This window comes from Myxine glutinosa, chromosome 12 (assembly GCF_964187855.1).
Source record: "Myxine glutinosa chromosome 12, kmMyxGlut1.1, whole genome shotgun sequence".
Taxonomy (NCBI): Eukaryota; Metazoa; Chordata; class Myxini; order Myxiniformes; family Myxinidae; genus Myxine; species Myxine glutinosa.
Window position 1 is genome coordinate 71,915,263 of NC_136272.1, and position 20,875 is coordinate 71,936,137.

General features: G+C 45.2%; 1 long non-coding RNA gene across 1 annotated transcript in view; it reads right to left on the bottom strand.

Annotated features, from left to right (window-relative positions):
* Window positions 1-794: 794 nt before the first annotated feature.
* Window positions 795-20,875, bottom strand: part of LOC144888350 (uncharacterized) — a 112,671-nt gene continuing 92,590 nt past the window's right edge. Inside the window, exon 3 of the long non-coding RNA XR_013620941.1 lies at window positions 795-893. This is a non-coding gene — a long non-coding RNA (uncharacterized LOC144888350). The remainder of the gene's footprint in view (window positions 894-20,875) is intronic.

Below are 20,875 nucleotides of genomic sequence, written 5' to 3' on the forward strand. Positions count from 1 at the left end.
GTCTCACAATCCAAACATTTGCATCATAAAAAAAATAATCAAACCATGGCATGGTGTGGAGTACCTGTCACCTCAGGTGAGTGGATGCAGATGGTGCGAGGAGACTTCATCCTAACTACTTTCTAAATGACATTAACACACTTTACACTACCCGGGGTCTTTCCCTGCCAATCCATTGGCCACTTACACTATGGGTTCTAACAACCAATTCCCATTGACTAAACTGTGGTGCTTCTCAATTTGGGGTCTCACTCCCCCGATTCATCTCCCGGTGCCCTCGCACAATTTCTGGGCTGCGACGTGTAGCTCTCCCAGCAGGTCGACCCACCTGCACACCTCCACCACTGTAGTTGCCACCTGAGCTTACCTAGCTCCTCACCCTAACCTAACTAACTGGGGACAGCCCCTTCTGGCTCTGTCACCCCACTCGGTGCCCTCTGGCACTGGGCTACCCGGGTCCGTCCTCCGGATCCTCGGGCCCCATCCACAACAACTACTACCGGCTCCCAGAGCCCACCTGCGGCCTCACCTGGCCGACATCCTCACAGTGGTGGAGCGCCCAACCAACTACACACACTAACAGGCTACACGCCCAGCCATTTCCACAACACTAATGCACCCATCCAAAGACCATTCTTTCACCCGCACCACAGATGCCAATATCCAACCACAATTTACCTATACCCTCTACCTAACACTTACACTACCCGCCCCGGGTATCCGTGATGGGGGTCCACTCTTCCCCCATTCACACCTTCGCACCATCCACTCCACTCCACAATTTCCACCATACTCACTCCACGACCATCCATTCCAATACTCCAGATATTCCACACTACCATTTATTCCACATAGCCACATACACCTGTTGTTGCACACCTGTGCCCTCACACCTGGTGCCACCTGCACCCTCCTTTCTTCCTGGACCATTTGGTCAGCACAACACGCAATCACCACTACTCCCTCATACACTGCTCCATTCACCTGTTCAGTTGTACACCTGTGCAATCACACCTGTTCAATCCTCACACACACGGCATCATCTCATCGAACTACTCCCCTCTGAAACTTGCGCTTCCCAGTCGTCCCTTTAAACTATTGCGCTCCCACATCATTATCATCCACACTAAACTACCTGCGTCCCCACTACAGGTATCAGTCACTAACTAATCTTAACGTTACCTAATGTCATCTTCGCTAGATCCCTATCAATATAACCTAACCCACCCGGGCTAGTTTTCACTGCCATCACCCCATAAACTATAGCGCATTTGCCCCACCCTGTGAGGGATGGTGGATTTGCCATCCCACCACATCGGGGAGGTCCTACCATAAATTTGGCACATCAAATTTCAGCCAATCAAAAATTTTGCCAATCATCTGCCAATCACCGTACCAATCATCAAATTTTGCTTTTTTCTAATTTTGGGGCCAAAACACTATCCTCATCACCCGTCTACTTATTAGATCCTCTCGGTGCGCCAATTCCCTTCTAAAACTCGGCTTCGTACAGCCGAGCAATGAACGCGGGTTCTTTGGTGCCGGCGGCTGGATGCGTCCGGCACTCGGTGCAGGGACGGGGGCTTACCCGTGCCGAGATCCCACGCACCACCTCGGCGCGGAGCCATCCAATTGCCCGATCTCGAGCTGCCGGAACGTCTCAATAAAAAGTGGTCGCCATGACGACCCTTCCTATCGGGCTGCCCGCTCCGCCTAGTGGAGCCCGGACGCGGCCGTTCCAAGCGAGGCACAGCGTGGATCTCGTACGGCGGTCCTTTCGAACCCGCCGTGGCTCGGATCCCCGCTGGTCCTCGCGGCACGCGAAGCCTGGCACGCACCGAGGGCCCGATTCGGCTATAAGTCGCTCTAATCTCTAACCCGGTTACCGTCGATGCCTCACCTGCATGGTTACACGCATACGCTACCCCTTTCTTGCTCATACCTCCAGCCGTTCCCATGCTCCTCGTACCTTTCCTTACACACCTCGGTACACTCATTCCGCTCACAGACTTGGTCACACACCTGACCACCGAACACCTTGGCACACATTCGTCGCTCGCACACCTCACCAACACACCTCTTCGCGCCCCTTCCTCGGTCACCTCCTCTGTGACAATCACAGGTGTGCTTTCACCCGCACACCCAACCACGTGCCTCACGACCAAATCCAGTGTGCATTCCCACACACGCTCTACCATTCCAGGTGTGCATCCTTCCATTCCAGGTGTACATCCTCGCTCACCTGTCACAACCAACTCACGCTCCGTGCCACTCTCACTACTCTCACCACCACTCTTGACAACGCACTCACCCTTACTCTCGACAGCGCACTCTTTCCTCATGCACCTGTCCGTTACACACCTTTCTCGCACACACTCTTGCGCACACTCTCCCATTACATCCTCTGTAACACTCACCACAGGCGTGCATTTTCTCATTACATCCTCTGTAACACTCACCACAGGTGTACACTCTCTCGTTACTTCCTCCGTAACACTCACCACACCGCGCTTCCATGTACCCCCTCGCACACGCGCTTCGACCAACTCACTCTTGACGGCACACTCACTCCTTGGCGTGCACTTTTTCCTCACACACCCCATGGTCGGACATTCTTGCACACCTCTTTTTTCGCACACCTGACCTGTCACACACTTCACCAACGGCCTTTCACGAACACCCGGATCCAAACCAATTCCCAAGCCGACTGAAGCTTTCCTCACATCATATACATTGCCGAATATTTCGCCACTCACCTTGGCACCTCGTCTCCGCACCTCTTTTGCCACCTGCAAACTCTTTATTTGGTTAGTGAGCAGTACATCATGAGTTGAGCACCGACCTTGTACCAATTCCATTACCTCCTCCTTTATTTCTCTCTTAGTTTCTGTCCGTCTCTTCTTAATTTCACTCACCTCTTCTTCCACTTCCTCTAATTTTTGTTTAACCTCTTTTATTTCTCGGTGCGTCTCCTCAAGTTCGTCCTCTAAGGCTACCGTGACCGTCTCTATGTGCATCCTCACCTGCCGGTCCTTTGTCTCCATTATCTCTGTCACCTCGTCCACCCTCATTGTCAGTTCCTCACGTACCATCTGACATTGCCTCTGTGTCGCTATTAATTCGTTTTTAATTTCTTTTTGTGTCGCCTTTAACCCTCCGAGTACTGCAGTGTTCCTTTGAACCTGCTCCACTAACTCCGTTTGTCCCTCCGTCAGCTGTTCCACCTCCTCCGTCAGATCTTCTATGCCCCCCTGTAACCTAGCCGTATTATTTCTCACTTCTTTCTCCATACGCTTCTCACCTCGCTTTACCTCCTCGCGTTGCCCCGAGACCTCCTCACTCACACCTCGTCGTATCTCCTCCTTCATCTCCTCCATCTCCTTTGTAGATGCCACCCTCATCTGTCCCAATTCATCCCTCTGAGCATCCAATTTGGTTTCTACCCTGATTTTTACCTCCTCTATCTGCTCTCCCATTTGTTTAATTTCTCGGGCGGATTGCTCCCCTATCTCCCGCAATTTGCCTTCCATCCTGTTTTCTAACCCCTCTAACCCCTTTTTCATCCCTTCCATTTGATTCTCTTGAGCGGCCATTCTGTTTTCTACCCCCGTTAACCCATGTTTCACCCCTTTTATCCCATTGTCTAACCCCTCAAATTTAGCTTCTAGCCGTTCCCCCATTTCTCCCATTTTGCCCCCCATTTCCCCCAATTGCTCACTCTGAGCCCTTATTTGCTCACTCTGAGCATCCATTCAGTTCCCCATTTGCTCACTCTGAGCCTTAATTTGCTCACTCTGAGCATCCATAAGGGCCTTCATTTGGATCATAAAAAGGCCCCAATCCATCGGCGGCGCTGCTACCGTCACGGGCGTGGCTAAATTTGGCGCCACAATAACCATGTGCGCGAGGCCGCCATTTTGTGCACCTGATACACCCTCAACCACCTCATTGCTCTCCTCTTCCCTTTCTTCCCCGAAGTCCTGGGTTACCCCTAACCCGTCTATCTCCCCCACCGACATCCGATCGCCTTGATTGTCCATGGCGCGATCTCAAAATTCGGGTTTTATAAAACAACAAAATTTCGGCAGCTCGTAATTTTGACCAAATTTTTTTTTCTAGACGTTTTAAAAATTTGGTTCGGGCCTCGAATCCCACTCCCAGACACCAATTGTTACGGACGCGGTTTAAGATGTTATGATGGGCCGAGCGGATGGTCCAACCGCGACCAAACAGTTACTCCCCGATTAGAACCCGATTCCACCCGACGTTGACCAGATCGCACCACAGATATTCAATCGGGAAACCTCTAAAGCGACCGAAAGAGAAGGAAAAAAGGAAAAGGAATAAAACGAGAAGACGGACAGAAGAGTAATTGGATTTATTGTACACACACAAGCCAAAAAAAGGAGCAATCAAGTTTATTTACAACACATAAGACGCAGGTGACACAGTGCAAATACTAGCTTATACAGACTTAATTAACCCAGGGACAGAACAAACAAAACAAACTCACGTACACAAGAAGGGTGGAAAGGCAGGAGGTGGATGGCTGGAGGGAGGGGAAGGTCCAAGGGGGTCCTGCAGCACAACCGGCGCGTTTAGCAGCCGCCGTTCCTTCACGGCCCTGCTCCAAACCGCCGTTCAGGCCCCCCAAGCTGCTGTTGTGGCTGCTGTGGACGTCGCGTGCTTTGCCAGGCCTTGTCTGACTCGTCTGGTCCAAACCCTCAACTCTTTCTTGGTCCACTCACTCTTTACCACCGACTCCTCACCGCAACCAACGCAACCAACTGACCACCACCACCGACTCCTCACCGCAACCAACGCAACCAACTGACCACCGACTCCACTGACTGACTCTCTCTCTTGACGACCAACTCCGACCAACCAACTTGCTTCTTGCGTGCGCGCCTTTATAATGCCTCCGGCGATTAAGCCGCCGGCCTTCAGGACACGCCCATCGGGGTGCTCACCTCAGCCCTGGTTGGTCGCGCGACCCTCTGGCTCCGCCCTTGATGACGACGGGCGGGCACGCCTTTCTTCTCCGACCCGAGCACATGTTCAATGGTGGTTTTGGAGGGGAGGTAATTGGTAATCGAGGGTTGGCAATCACGAGAGGGGATGAAAAAGGAAATGGAGATTTTTGGGGATGGGAATGAAAGGGGATCTATTCTCTTTCACTGGTGCAATGGAGTACTTCAATTAATGGGAGACACAGCCTTACTCTAAAACACAGAATAAGAGATAACTATCAAACAGGGGTATTCTATTATTTGGCTGACGTGTATGCTTGTGGACTAATTATGGGATGCCCTTTCACCTTTACACAGCTCCGGAGGCAGGGGGCGCAGAATAACCAATAATAATAATAATACAGCACACAATAAAAAAAATACAGTCCTCATCTCCGCAACAATATATATATATATATATATATATATATATATATATATATATATAACTGTAAGAAATAGTAGAAACTCCAAAGTACGAGCAGGGCATCTCATTTGTATTGAATAAATAATCGTTAGATTAAATAAGACGCGGACGTAGCTTCAGGACGTCGATCTTTAATTGTCGACAAGCTTTCGACCAACAAAGGTCTTCTTCTGAGTCGGCCCCAATTCACTTCCGTTGAACTTGGGGCCGACTCAGAAGAAGACCTTTGTTGGTCGAAAGCTTGTCGACAATTAAAGATCGACGTCCTGAAGCTACGTCCGCGTCTTATTTAATCTAACGATTATATATATATATATATATCTATATATATCTATATATATATATCTATATATATCTGTATATATATATATATATATATATATATACGTATATATATATATATATATATATATATATATATATATATATATATATATATGTATATATATATATATATATATATATATATATATATATATATATATATATATATATATACATATATATACATACAGTGCATTCAGAAAGTATTCAGACCCCTTCAATTTTTCACATTTTGTTATGTTGCAGCCCTATGCTGAAATCGTTGAAATTCATTTTTTCCCTCATCAATCTACACTCAATACCCCATAATGACAAAGAGAAAACAGGATTTTAGAAAGTTTTGCAAATTTATTTTTAAAAAAAACAAAAAAACTGAAATATCACATTAACATAAGTATTCATACCCTTTGCTATGACACTTGAAATTTAGCTCAGGTGTCTCCCATTTCTCTTGACCATCTTTGAGATGTTTCTACACCTCGATTGGAGTCCACCTGTGGTAAATTCAATTGATTGGACATGATTTGGAAAGGCACACACCTGTCTATATAAGGTCTCACAGCTGACAATGCATATCAGAGCAAAAACCAAGCCATGAGGTCGAAGGAACTGCCTGCAGAGCTCAGAGACAGGATTGTGTCGAGGAACAGATCTGGGCAATCCTACAAAAAAATTTCTGCTGCATTGAAGGTTCCCAAGAGCACAGTGGCCTCCATAATTTTTAAATGGAAGAAGTTTGGAACAACCAGGACTCTTCCTAGACCTGGCCGCCCGACCAAACTAAGTAATCGGGGGAGAAGGGCCATGGTAATAGAGGTGACCAAGAACCCTATGGTAACCCTGGCTGAGCTCCAGAGATCCTGTGTGGACATGGGAGAAACTTCCAGAAGGACAACCATCACTGCAACACTCCACAGATCTGGGCTTTGTGGCAGAGTGGCCAGACGGAAGCCCCTCCTCAGTGAAAGACACATGGAAACCCACAGAATCTTGTTTCTCACAGTCTGAGAGTCCTTTAGGTGCTTTTTTGCAAACTCCAAGCGGCCAATTATGGAGGCCACTGTGCTCTTGGGAACCTTCAATGCAGCAGAAACTTTTTTGTAGGCTTCCCCAGATCTGTGCCTGGACACAATCCTGTCTCTGAGCTCTGCAGCAGTTCCTTCGACCTCAAGGCCTGGTTTTTGTTCTGATATGCATTGTCAGCTGTGAGACCTTATATAGACAGGTGTGTGCCTTTCCAAATAATGTCCAATCAATTGAATTTACCACAGGTGGACTCCAATCAAGGTGTAGAAACATCTCAAAGATGATCAAGAGAAATGGGAGGCACCTGAGCTAAATTTCAAGTGTCATAGCAAAGGGTATGAATACTTATGTAAATGTGATATTTCAGTTTTTTCTTTTTAATAAATTTTCAAAACCTTCTAAAATCCTGTTTTCTCTGTCATTATGGGGTATTGAGTGTAGATTGATGAGGGAAAAAATGAATTTAAACGATTTCAGCATAAGGCTGCAACATAACAAAATGTGAAAAATTGAAGGGGTCTGAATACTTTCTGAATGCACTGTATATATACATACATACATATACACATATATGTGCCAAGCCATAATTAATCCCTTTCATAGACCCACAAGTTACATTTACTCGGGTTGCATTGAATTCATTTATTAATCTACATATATTCTGCAATGCAGTTTCTTGTGCAGCAGCTACTATTGCACGTCACATCATCATTATGCATTCAGTTTACGATTGCACATCATGTAATTAATGTGTGCTAATTTCAAAATAATTCGAGTTGCATTTGGAGGCAAACTTCAAGGGGGAAACATTCGAGTCTGTTTTCATGTCAACCTTGTCCTTTCGAAAAACATTTTCCAAAAAAAGACGTTTTTGAATCCAGACATCGCAAAAGGTCATTTTGCTTGAAAAAAACAAAAAAACATCACACTTTCAATCTGATGTTTGTTGTATCTTCCAACAGCACAGGGTGTATCTGGATAAACGTTTTAAAAGCACAGTATGGCATCCATGAGAAAAAGGGATGAGGTACCACCTCCATCTGCACATGGAATTTGCTCTCTTCATCCAGGTAATTTCTCTTATTCTCAAATTTCCCCTATGGAAGTCTTGCTTCGTTTCATCCTTGCAAAAAGTCACCTGTTGGTTTTCATCAGCATATCACTCGGCATAGGGAATGCTCAGCATAGTGCTCTTTGAAAAAATATGGAAAACATCTTCAATATTTAGCCAATTGTGTGTCAGGATTTTCTGTTGCTGTCCTACTGTCGGAGAATATCTGATGCACATCAGTGAAGACCACCAATTATGAGCAACAAATGCAAGTTAATAAATTAAGTGTCTTCTACGATTCACTCTGGATTGTCGTCTTTTGGATATTGTACTTAATATGAGATTGGTCGATATAAATTAATGGAGGATTGTTTCATCCGTCGTATTTACCGTGGTATTTACCGTAGGAGTTGTTGTATGCAGATGATCTGGTGTTGATTGCGGAATGTATGGATGGACTGAAGGAAAAGATGAACAAGTGGAAGGAATGTATGGAGACAAAAGGTCTGAAGGTGAATATAGGAAAGACGAAGGTGATGGCAAGTGGTAAAGCATGTGGGGAGGTGGAAAGAACTGGGAAGTGGCCGTGTGCTGTGTGCAGGAAGGGTGTCGGAGTGAATTCCATTCAATGTCCAATGTGCGCTGAGTGGGTTCATCAAAAATGTAGTGGTCTTAGAGGGTCATTAACCAGTGTGGCAGCTGCATTCAAATGTAAGGTGTGCACAGAGGGAGCTGCAGATGGAGGAAATGTTGAGTTGGATCTTGGAGACGGCGTGAAGCTGGAAGGTGTGAAAACATTTTGCTACCTCGGAGACATGCTGAATGGAGAAGGTGGATCAGACTCGGCAACGGTTGCTAGAGTGAGATGTACATGGAAGAAGTTTCGGGAACTGAGTGGCGTGCTGATGAGGAGGGGAGTGTCGTTGAAGCTGAAGGGAAAGGTGTATGCTGCATGTGCGAGAAGTGTTATGATTTATGGGAGCGAGACATGGGTCATGAACGTAGAGCAGCAACGAAGGCTGGAAAGGGTGGAAATGCGAATGGTTCCGTGGATGTGTGGAGTATCGTTGAGAGAGAGGAAGACAAATGATGAATTACGAAAGATGATGGGAATAGAGCATGTGATGGATGCTGTGAAGAGGAACAGGTTGAGATGGTTTGGTCATGTGTTGAGGAAGAATGAAAGTGACTGGTTGAGAAGAGTGATGGAAATGAATGTATAAGGAAGTAGAGGATGGGGAAGACCGAGAAAGACTTGGCTAAAGATGGTGGAAGAAGAAATGCGGGCAAGGGGGTTAACAAGGGGAGATGCAGAAAATAGGGCAAAATGGAGAAGATTGTCATGGGGACCGCAAGGCTAACCCCCGCTCTGGCAGGGAAAATGGCCTTAAAATGCATGTTGTTGTGTTGTTGTTGTTTCATCGTCGTATCTGGAGCATATTATAAGCTTTTGCTGATATTATTAAGGTCTTGTTTATTTTCCAGCCTGGTTGTATGTTCAATTACCTGTTCTTGAGATTTACTGGTGCCCTTTTCATACAGCTGTGCAGGTCTCATCACTTGATGAGCAGCTTTGTGAAAGTCTGGTGGTCATTCAAGGTTAAACTTCACCAATTATAGTAGCTTGCAGCTTCCTACTATTGCATGGTGACACGAGCTGCAAACAAACACACAAACAATGTCACAATGGTATTTCACACCTTATTCCTCCTACAGAAGGTTGCAGGTACAAGTTCCATTTTTTTATTTCAAATAACAGGCTGTCCATGCATTTGTTTTGTTAATATATCACTATTTCTTCAATGCTCTAATTAATAATGAGACTATGCAGACAACAAATCCATCCAACAAAAGGACGAACTAGAACAGCACTCGTTAGCGTGCATACCTCCACAACACTGAACAGTTTACGTTTTGTATCCACTGATAGGTTGGATCTGGATTCGGACCTGAACCAAAAGCTAATCGACTTGTTCTTGTCACTTACCCAACTCATCCACCAAGTTTTGTCATGAAATATCACATCAACTTTTTGAAATGTAATGCTATATGTCGTTTTTGGCTTTCTTTGCTTTCCCAATTCCATGATGTTCTGGTTAATTTTCAAGAATTTTGTACTGCTTCATTTTAACATTTTCAAAATTTCAATTGCTGTTTAATTTTCAAGATAATAGAATGAAAATTGACGATTTTTCAGATGAAAATTGATGATTTTACAAGTTTGACCTTGTGTTGACTTTTGACATTTTGATCTCAAAAATAGTTGCTTTCCCAATTCAGTGACTTAATATATAAATGCCGTTCAACTTTAAAGTCAATCGGATGAAAAATGACGATTTTAGAAATCTGACCCTCAAGATGACCTTTAACCCTTGACCTCGAAATCAATAGGCCTCTCAGTTGTGACTACCTCTACAACTTGGTAAAGTTTCATGACGATCGGTGTATAATTTTCGAATATACATACATATAGCAAAATATGAGATATCTCTGCTCATGAGATATATCACAATATATCTATGATATGATATATATCTTCTTTTTTTTCTTCTTTTTTTGTCGTGAAAGAGCTCGTGAAAGAGCTGACATTAATCACACAAAAAGTCAAACCGCCACATAAAACACAATATAATGGGAGCGGTAGACAAGATGGGGAGAGAGGGGGAAGGACACAAACACAACATTTGAGCAGGGACATCGAGAGATCTGTGGGAGCGAGAGGGCTTAGGGGGAGGAGGGAGAGGTATAAAACATGTGGACACTGCAAGGACTTCCAGGAAAGAAGTTGGAATTTCAAAAAAGTGGATCTGGGGTGAATTAGCGGGGGTAGAAAAGATCAAGGTTTTGGATGGGGGAAGATAAAAGATGGTGGTGAACAGCTGTTTTAAAGACCTGGAGGGAGGAGTGGGATTGAAGGGAGTTGGGGAGTTTGTTCCAGAGGCGGGAGAAAAGGGGAAATGAAAGAGTGAAGGTGAGCAGAGAGCCTAGATTTTGGCAGTTTAACCATAAGAGGGTTGCAGGCAGATCTTGTGCGACCTGTAGGAATATTTGGGGGACAGAGCACAGAGAGAGCTGGGGGAGCAAGGCCGGAGAGGAGTCGGTAGAAGACAGAAAGACCACCAACCTGCCTGCGGTGAGTGAGTGAAAGGCCCTCGGAGTTAGCTTCATCGCAGGAGATTCCAATGATTCTGAAAGCTTTGGTTTCAACAGCGTGAAGCCGAGCTATGTGTGAGGCAGGAGCACCCGCCCAGAGGGGAGAGCAGTATTCCATTGAGCTGCGGATGCAAGCCTTGTATGTGGTGAGGAGCTCAGTTGTGCCAAGGAAGGACTTCGCACGACGGAGGATGCCCAGTCGGTGACTGGCTTTGGAGGCCAGATTGGAAATGTGGTTTTTCCAAGAAAGATCATGGCAGATAGTGAGACCCAAAAGCTTTGAGCGACAGAACTTCTTCGAGAGGATTGTTGAGAAAGTATATGGGAGGTTTGTCCAGTCGGTCTTTTCGGAGAGACATAGAAAGAGTGTGAGATATGTCAGGATTGAAAGACATGTTCCACTTGTTTGACCAGTCTGTGATTTTGTCCAGGTCCGCAAAGAGTGAGGACGCTGCAGACTGCCAATCTGAGGGATGAGCAATGGAGCGGCAGAGAGTGGAGTCATCAGCAAAGAGATAGAGAGGATTTTCCAGAGAGTCTGAGAGACCATTGATGAAGACCAGAAAAAGCACAGGGCCCAGAAGACTACCTTGGGGAACTCCAGCCAGAACAGGCATGGGAGATGAGAGAAATCCATTCAGGGCCACACGTGACTACGACCAGAGAGGAAGTCCGCAAGCCAAGCGTGGAGATTTCCATGGATACCAGAAGAGGAGAGTTTGGTGAGCAGAGCGGGGTGCCAGACCGTATCGAAGCCCGCTTGGAGTTTGCAAAAAAGCACTGAAAGGACTCTCAGACTGTGACAAACAAGATTCTGTCGGCTTTCATGTGTCTTTCACTGAGGAGAGTCTTCCGTCTGGCCACTCTGCCATAAAGCCCAGATCGGTGGAGTGTTGCAGTGATGGTTGTCCTTCTGGAAGTTTCTCCCATCTCCACACAGGATCTCTGGAGCTCAGCTAGAGTGACCATCGGTTCTTGGTCACCTCTCTTACCAAGGCCCTTCTCCCCCGATTGGTCAGTTTGGCCGGGCGGCCAGCTCTAGGAAGAGTCCTGTTTGTTTCAAACTTCTTCCATTTAAGAATTATGGAGGCCACTGTGGTCTTGGGAATCTTCAGTGCAGCAGAAACTTTTTTGTAGGCTTCCCCAGATCTGTGCCTCGACACAATCCTGTCTCTGAGCTCTGCAGGCAGTTCCTTCGATCTCATGGCTTGGTTTTTGCTCTGATATGCATTGTCAGCTGTGAGACCTTATATAGACAGGTGTGTGCCTTTCCAAATCATGTCCAATCAATTGAATTTACCACAGGTGGATTCCAATCAAGGTGTTGAAACATCTCAAAGATGATCAAGAGAAATGGGAGGCACCTGAGCTAAATTTCAAGTGTCATAGCAAAGGGTATGAATACTTCTGTCCATGTGATATTTCATTTTTTTCTTTTTAATAAATTTGCAAAACTTCCTAAAATCCTGTTTTCTCTTTGTCATGATGGGGTATTGAGTGTAGATTGATGAGGGAAAAAATGGATTTAAACGATTTCAGCATGAGGCTGCAACATAACAAAATGTGAAAAAAGGGAAGGGGTCTGAATACTTTCTGAATGCACTGTACTTCCACGGGTCATTTCTGAAACACTTCCAGTTTAAAACTATTATCACACTGTATGGAAGTTCTACATGGGAAAATTACACAGAGAAGTTTGAAAGAAAGCTGTAGAACTTCCATTTGATAAGATTTCTCCAGATAATGTTTTATAGAAATACCAAAACATTATATAAATTTATATCAAAATAAAAAAATTATATCTAAAGATTCTCTTTGGAGAATTACTTTATCGAAATAAATGAAAATCTACATGGAAAAATAACTACAGATTTTCTGTGAAGTTTCTACAAGCTATTTTTCCAAATCACCAGCCACACCTCTATACTTCCTTAACCCTTGCCCTATTATACATTATAAACACTTGAAAAATAAAGAATTGCTGAGCCTTGATGTCATCCACATTATTATTTAGTTATCTAGCTCGTCAAGTCGTGTTCAAATTCTGGTGACATTCATGATCAGATTTCTCCAAACATCCCTGTCATGCACTACTTCACTGGGAGAGACAACTTTGTTACATCCTTTACCTCATCCATCAGGCATATACACGGTCTGCCTCTTCCTCTTCTTCCCTCAATCATACCCAGTTTGAATACATCCTTTACCCTATCCATCAGGTATATACAAGCTCTGCCTCTTCCTCTTCTTCCCTCAATCATACCCAGTTTGAATACATCCTTTACCCTATCCATCAGGTATATACAAGCTCTGCCTCTTCCTCTTCTTCCCTCAATCATACCCAGCTTGGTTACATCCTTTCCCTCATCCATCCCCCGATCATCCATACAAGGTCTGCCATACAAGGTCTGCATTTCCCTCATCCATACAAGGTCTGCCTCTTCCTCTTCTTCCCTCAATCATACCCAGTTTGAATACATCCTTTACCCTATTCATCAGGTATATACAAGCTCTGCCTCTTCCTCTTCTTCCCCAATCATACCTAGCTTGAATACATCCTTTACCCTATCCATCAGGTATATACAAGCTCTGCCTCTTCCTCTTCTTCCCTCAATCATACCCAGCTTGAATACATCCGTTACCCTATCCATCAGGTATAGACAAGCTCTGCCTCTTCCTCTTCTTCCCCCAATCATACCTAGCTTGTATACATCCTTTCCCTCATCCATCAGGCATATACAAGCTCTGCCTCTTCCTCTTCTTCCCTCAATCATACCCAGCTTGAATACATCCTTTACCCTATCCATCAGGTATATCCAAGGTCTGCCTCTTCCTCTTCTTCCCCCAATCATACCCAGCTTGAATACATCCTTTACCCTATTCATCAGGTATATACAAGCTCTGCCTCTTCCTCTTCTTCCCCAATCATACCTAGCTTGAATACATCCTTTACCCTATCCATCAGGTATATACAAGCTCTGCCTCTTCCTCTTCTTCCCTCAATCATACCCAGCTTGAATACATCCGTTACCCTATCCATCAGGTATAGACAAGCTCTGCCTCTTCCTCTTCTTCCCCCAATCATACCTAGCTTGAATACATCCTTTCCCTCATCCATCAGGCATATACAAGCTCTGCCTCTTCCTCTTCTTCCCTCAATCATACCCAGCTTGAATACATCCTTTACCCTATCCATCAGGTATATCCAAACTCTGCCTCTTCCTCTTCTTCCCCCAATCATACCCAGCTTGAATACATCCTTTACCCTATTCATCAGGTATATACAAGCTCTGCCTCTTCCTCTTCTTCCCCAATCATACCTAGCTTGAATACATCCTTTACCCTATCCATCAGGTATATACAAGCTCTGCCTCTTCCTCTTCTTCCCTCAATCATACCCAGCTTGAATACATCCGTTACCCTATCCATCAGGTATATACAACCTCTGCCTCTTCCTCTTCTTCCCTCAATCATACCCAGCTTGAATACATCCTTTACCCTATCCATCAGGTATATACAAGCTCTGCCTCTTCCTCTTCTTCCCTCAATCATACCTAGCTTGGTTACATCCTTTCCCTCATCCATCAGGTATATACAAGGTCTGCCTCTTCCTCTTCTTCCCTCAATCATACCCAGCTTGAATACATCCTTTACCCTATCCATCAGGTATATACAAGCTCTGCCTCTACCTCTTCTTCCCTCAATCATACCCAGCTTGAATACATCCTTTACCCTATCCATCAGGTATATACAAGCTTGCCTCTTCCTCTTCTTCCCTCAATCATACCCAGCTTGAATACATCCTTTACCCTATCCATCAGGCATATACAAGCTCTGCCTCTTCCTCTTCTTCCCTCAATCATACCCAGCTTGAATACATCCTTTACCCTATCCATCAGGTATATCCAAGCTCTGCCTCTTCCTCTTCTTCCCTCAATCATACCCAGCTTGAATACATCCTTTACCCTATCCATCAGGTATATACAAGCTCTGCCTCCTCTTCCCTCAATCATACCTAGCTTGGTTACATCCTTTCCCTCATCCATCAGGTATATCCAAGCTCTGCCTCTTCCTCTTCTTCCCTCAATCATACCCAGCTTGGTTACATCCTTTACCCTATCCATCAGGTATATCCAAGCTCTGCCTCTTTTTTTTTTCTTTTTTTTTTGTATTCAAGATCGAGGCTCGTGAAAGAGCTAACATTAATCACACAAAAAGACAAACCGACACACAAAACACAAAAAACAAGGGGAGCGGCAGACAAGATGGGGAGAGAGGGGGGGGGGAGGACACAAACACAACATTTGAGAGCAGGGACATCGGGAGGACTTGGGGGGAGGTGGGAGAGGAATAAAACATATGAACACTGCAAGGACTCTGGGGTGAATTACCGGGGGTAGAAAAGATCAAGGTTTTCGATGGGGGAAGATAAGAGATGGTGGTGAACAGCTGTTTTAAAGACCTGGAGGGAGGAGTGGGATTGAAGGGAGTGGGGGAGTTTGTTCCAGAGGCGGGAGAAAAGGGGAATGAAAGAGTGAAGGTGAGCAGAGAATCTTGATTTTTGCAGTTTGACTATAAGAGGGTTGTTGGCAGATCTTGTGCGACCTGTAGGAATATTTGGGGGACAGAGCACAGAGAGAGCTGGGGGAGCAAGGCCGGAGAAGAGTCCGTAGAAAACACAAACACCACCAACCTGCCTGCGGTGAGAGAGTAAAAGCCCCTCCAATCAGCTTCATCGCAGGAGATTCCAATGATTCTGAAAGCTTTGGTTTCACCAGCGTGAAGACGAGCTAGGTGTGAGGCAGGAGCACCAGCCCAGAGGGGAGAGCAGTATTCCATTGAACTGCGGATGAAAGCCTTGTATGTGGTGAGGAGCTCAGGTGTGCCTAGGAAGGACTTTGCACGACGGAGGATGCGCAGTCGGCGACTGGCTTTGGAGGCCAGATTAGAAATGGGGTTTTCCCAGGAAAGATCATGGCAGATAGCTTGAGCGACAGAACTTCTTGGAGAGGATTGTTGAGAAAGTAGATGGGAGGGTTGTCCAGTCGGTCCTTTCGGAGAGACATCGTAAGAGTGTGAGATTTGTCAGGATTGAAAGACATGTTCCACTTGTTTGACCAGTCTGTGATTTTGTCCAGGTCTGCAGAGAGTGAGGAGGCTGCAGACTGCCGATCTGAGGGATGAGGAATGGAGCGGCAGAGAGTGGAGTCATCAGCAAAGAGATAGAGAGGATTTTCCAGAGAGTCGGAGAGGTCATTGATGAAGACCAGAAATAGCACAGGGCCCAGAACACTACCTTGGGGAACTCCAGCCAGAACAGGAAGGGAAGATGAGAGAGAAATCCATTCCTGGCCTCTTCCTCTTCTTCCCTCAATCATACCCAGCTTGTTTACATCCTTTACCCCATCCATCAGGTATATCCAAGCTCTGCCTCTTCCTCTTCTTCCCTCAATCATACCCAGCTTGAATACATCCTTTACCCTATCCATCAGGTATATACAAGGTCTGCCGCTTCATCTTCTTCCCTCAATCATACTTCACCATGGATGATATCTCCAGACTTTCATTTTTCTGCACACATTGTGTGTCCAAAGTTTGACATTTTCTGTTTCACCATCAGCATTTCTGACGGTCATGGTGGTCTAATTTCTTAAATCACTGGTTTGTTCGTTCTTCTTGCAGTCCATGGAATATTCTAACATTTGTCTCCAAAATCACATTTCAAAACTGTCAATCTTCTTTCTTTTCTTCTTCTTCACTGTTCACATCTCACATCCGTACATTGCAATTGGAAATACCTGATCATTCACCAATCTCTTCTCAGTTTGTATTATCAAATCTTTGTATTTATAGATCTTTATCAATCCTGACATTGCTGTTCTCCCCGACGCTGTCCGTCTCTTAATTTCTCCTCCACATTCTCTGCTGACTTCAAACTTAGAACTCAGGTAGATGAAACTTTACACTATGTCCACGTGATCGTGTCCTCATCTGAACACATCGATTTTCTTAGTCGATAAGATTTTAGTATTTTTAGATTTAAATAAAGACCAGATTTTTCATTTTCCTTCTTCACTATCTGTCGCAGTTTTATGAAGGCCTCTGTACTTTCTGCCAACGGAGTGGTATCATCAGCATACCTTAAATTGGTGATGCGTCTTCTTCCAATCCTGACTCCTTCCTCCATGTCATCCAAGTTACATTTCCTTAGGATGTACTCACGATACAGATTGACCACCAAGTAACACAAGAGAATGAACCCTGGTTGAAACCAAAGCGTTCAGAATCATTGGAATCTCCCGCGATGAAGCTAACTCCGAGGGCCTTTCACTTACTCACCGCAGGCAGGTTGGTGGTCTTTCCGTCTTCTACCGACTCCTCTCCGGCCTTGCTCCCCCAGCTCTCTCTGTGCTCTGTCCCCCAAATATTCCTACAGGTCGCACAAGATCTGCCAGCAACCCTCTTATGGTTAAACTGCCAAAATCAAGACTCTCTGCTCACCTTCACTCTTTCATTCCCCTTTTCTCCCGCCTCTGGAACAAACTCCCTCACTCCCTTCAATCCCACTCCTCCCTCCAGGTCTTTAAAACAGCTGTTCACCACCATCTCTTATCTTCCCCCATCCAAAACCTTGATCTTTTCTACCCCCGCTAATTCACCCCAGATACACTTTTTTGAAATTCCAACTTCTTTCCTGGAAGTCCTTCCAGTGTCCATGTGTTTTATTCCTCTCCCTCCTACCCCCAAGCCCTCTCCCTCCCACATTTCTCTCGACGTCCCTGCTCTCAAATGTTGTGTTTGTGTCCTTCGCCCTCTCTCCCCATCTTGTCTACCGCTCCCCTTATTTTGTGTTTTATGTGTCGGTTTGACTTTTTGTGTGATTAATGTTGGCTCTTTCACCTGCCTCGATCTTGTATAAAAAAAAAAAAATTAAAAAAACCCCATCTGACTCCTTTTCTATTTCCAAACCATTCTTTTTCTGTTCTGATTGTAGACTCTTGTTTGATATACAGTCTTCTTATCAGACATATCAGGTTCTCCAACATCATCATTTCTTTCAGAAGAATCCACATTAATTCATGATCAACACAATTGAAATCTTCCGCATAATCTATAAATCAGATACACCTTCCTTTCAAGGAAGTAAAGTAATTGTTTAAGGGCATTTCTCGCTTAATGAAATCTTTTATTCTGTGTTGAATGGTCGATGTTATGTTAAATCAAAGCCTAATGGGTACTGATGATGTCATATGGGGCCACCCCAAAGACATGATCAGCACTTGGCAGCACTTTATGTACCTTCAACAGCGAGAATAACACATATTTAATTGGTTTCATGTGGGTAAGAAGGGGTAATTAGTTGCATGTGGGACTGTGGGTATCAGAACCATGGGTTGGGTACATGAGATTTGGAGCCAAACATTGAGTTTAGACATTCTGTTTTATCTCAAGCAAAGTCAGATATCATGTCATTTGAGGTTAGGGAGGTGATGGTGTGAGAACACACTCCAGAGATGGACTTGACAAGGCACTGCCATGAATTCTAGAAAGGACATTGGTTGGAGAGTTTAGGCTTGAGAATTGAAGATTGTTTTGTGGCCTGAAGATAGATGGGCATACACTTGTTTCAGGCCTGTCAGAGTGACGTAAAGTTTCTCTCAGTCAGATTGGCCTTCATGTTGGGAAAGCAAACTGCTTTAACACGACTGCTTTGGCACAATATTCACTCGGCGTACCAGGACCGTGAAAGCATAGTAGAGCCACATAGAGGCACGGGGCTTCTGGCGTTGCTGTGCCAGCGTTGAAAGGTGCGGGTGCACGTGTGCATCATGGGCAGCATGTAATCTGAGTCTGAGTCATGAACAGCCCAGGAAAAAGAGAACCGTGCCGTGAGGAGATGAATATAACGACAATATAGGTCTTAAATACCACCCCCACCCCTCCTAAAAAACAAACTCAACCTCGAATGAGTGAGGCCTGAGATGTTGTCCACAAAGTATCTTCTTCAGCTGGCAGCTCTGCACATCTTGTATGCTTAAGCCGATTATTCAGGAGCAGCGAGGTTCGTTGCACCTTAAACCCCCCTCACACCAGCCTTACGGGGTCGTTACGACGTTTACGGCGGCGTTGCGGTGAAAAAATCGTGCACAACCGGGAGCATTCCTTGTGGCACCTGGGACATCCTCAACGCTTCCTGGAGCATTCGTATGGATCCTTAAGCGTCCGGGAGGGGTCGTAATTTCTTACGAGAGTTTTGGTCCAAACCAAAACTCTCATAAGAAAATTATGGCAGTGCTACGGAAATCTCGACTGCAACGCTTCCTCCACGCCTCCTCAACGCTTCCGCAACTGCCATAACACCACCGTAAGACTCCGTAAGGCCATCTTAACCATCCGCAAGGATTCTCCCTCTCCTTGGACTCTCTGGGCAGCGGGTGCTCCGTCCATGGCTCTCCTGGATAGGTCTTGCCCCCTTGGAAGTCAGCAGCAGAATGAGGGGAGAGCGGGGGGGCCCCCGTTTTTATATTCTGGGCCGGGAACCGTAAGGGGCCGCAAGCAAACGTAGAGGCACCGTATCTCCGCCGTGTATATCCGCAACGAAGCCGTAGCAGTCCGTACTAAACTGTAATAAACCGCTGTGAATCGGTCACGGTCAAGCAAAATCCTCTCCCGTGTGTTCACGATTTTGCTCAAAAAATCGCAACGATGCCGTAGAAAGAACATCCGTGGACGTCCGTAAAAAACCATTTTTTGGTGTGAGGTACCCTTTAGCTGGGCACGCTAAATTGGAGAAAAGCACGACGATGGACATGCTGCATTGCTCAAATATTACGATTGCCCAGACTCATTCTGAGGAGAGGGCGGAGCTTTCCACGCCATCATGCTGAGGAGATGGCGGAGCTTTCCACTACATCATCCTGAGGAGAGGGCGGAGCTTTCCACTCCATCATCCTGAGGAGAGAGGCGGAGCTTTCCACTCCATCATGCTGAGGAGAGAGGCGGAGCTTTCCACTCCATCATGCTGAGGAGAGAGGCGGAGCTTTCCACGACATCATCCTGAGGAGAGGGCGGAGCTTTCCACTCCATCATCCTGGGGAGAGAGGCGGAGCTTTCCACTCCATCATTCTGAGGAGAGGGTGGAGCTTTCCACAACATCATCCAGAGGAGAGGGCGGAGCTTTCCACTCCATCATGCTGAGGAGAGGGCGGAGCTTTCCACTACATCATCCTGAGGAGAGGGTGGCGCTTTCCACTCCATCATGCTGAGGAGAGGGGCGGAGCTTTCCATTCCATCATGCTGAGAGGGCGGAGCTTTCCACTCCATCATGCTGAGGAGAGGGCGGAGCTTTCATCAAGCAGGCAACATTGTAAGCAAATTCAGTTATATATATATATGTATATATATATATATATATGAAGCTTTTCTGCTTGGTCGTGTTGATAAATGACAATGGGAACACTTGGAAAGCTTCTGAATTTGTATGTTGTGCCATTTTGAGAAAAAGTGCATTTTAAAGAATCTCATCAAATGAAATAATTTTGTAATACATGAAGAGGAACATAATGCACGGCTATTAAAGGAAGTACTAATGTACATGAATAAAGGAGGTTTCATATTGTTCAGATGACATTATTATATAATTCCTTGTTTTAAATAATATGTTTAAGAAGTTGAATATTGTGTGAACATTATTCCAAACCTCTATTTGTAATACAGAAGCTTTGAGTGGAAAATCATTTGATAATGCCAGGACTGAATATAAACTGGGATGATTTTTATAAATAGTCATGGTCAAAATAATTATGTAGTCTTCGAGTTGCATGACTGACATTTCATAAACATGGGCAATTTCACGGCAACAGCACGGCAGGATAATCATCCAGG